Source organism: Haliaeetus albicilla, chromosome 15, assembly GCF_947461875.1.
Source record: "Haliaeetus albicilla chromosome 15, bHalAlb1.1, whole genome shotgun sequence".
NCBI classification, from domain to species: Eukaryota; Metazoa; Chordata; class Aves; order Accipitriformes; family Accipitridae; genus Haliaeetus; species Haliaeetus albicilla.
This window is the reverse complement of record NC_091497.1, coordinates 17,874,479-17,875,742: the sequence shown is the minus strand read 5'-3', so window position 1 is coordinate 17,875,742 and position 1,264 is coordinate 17,874,479.

Here is a 1,264-nt window from a genome sequence, read left to right as displayed (position 1 = left end):
AGCTAATCCCTCAAGCAAGAGCTGCTTTTCTTGCTGTTTCCCAATCCGATCTCCTTCTCTTTCTCCAAACTGTTTTTCCTATTTTTTATTGTTTTTTACTGTTGCACCCAGAGGCTGCACCAAGACTGAGGCCTGTTGCATTAACAAGGGGAAAACAAATCCTAGAATGTCCAAATCAGACAGGCTACGTTGATGAACAATTGTATTGAAATTTCAGGTGAATGTTTCTCATTTGAAATAAAACAGAGAAGGGCAGGCAAAAAGATTTTTATTTATACTCTTTTTTCATTATTTTCTTTTTCCTTTTGTCTTTCTAGTCTTCTATTTCCCTTAAACTTACTCCCTTCCAGTTATTAATTAGAAACAGTTTCGAAGCTTGACATGGGTGCCATATTTAACTAGCCCTTCAGATAAAACCCGTTCCACCAAAGTATTTAGATTTTTTTTTTTTTACGTCCAGACAATTTCAATTGAAAAGTTCAAATAAAAGTTTGTAAACCGCTCGTTAAGACTTGTCCCATAGTGCTTATAGTACTAGCTGTTGGCATAAGACACTTATTCTTCCCTTCTTTCCTCCTCATGAGTGTTGGAAAGGAATGTAATATTTCAGAACTGACCTCAGGTCCATCTTTTTAGACATATTATATATAAGACTATTATTGCAATGTCTTAGAATCTCATAATATTTAATAAATTCAAGCTCATAACTCCCCAGTGATTTAGAGTGGTAATTGTTCATAGCATTCCACAGTTTCCCATATTAAGTCATCCCAAATTCTGTTAAGAGCTTCCAATTAAAATTTGCTTGAGAGAATTGATAAACAAAATGCTCCTTCTTTCTGAGTATTAATAATAAAAGGAAAAACTGTTTGGGGGAGATAGTGATATAAGTGAAAGCTCCATATGCTAAGAGGTGAAGTCTCCAGCTCTCACACTGAAGTCCATAGTTTTATGTGGTTACTCCTTTTCATCCACTAGATAGTTTCATTATGTTAGGAAAAAACTTCTTAGAATAGTGAGCATGGGAACAGTGGCTTTCAGGTAGATTTTTGAGCCTGAGGGTTAAATATGTTTGAGGGCAGGGAAAGAAAGAAATTCTCGTAAAGCCTGGGAGTTTTAAGAATGGACAGCAAGAGATGTGGCTAGGTAGAGGTGGGATAAAACCACAGTGATATCATAGGAAGAGATGTGTGAACCAGGGAAATTCTGAATGAACATGAAAATATAACAATGAATGGGAGTGGTTCAACAAGAGCTTTATTAC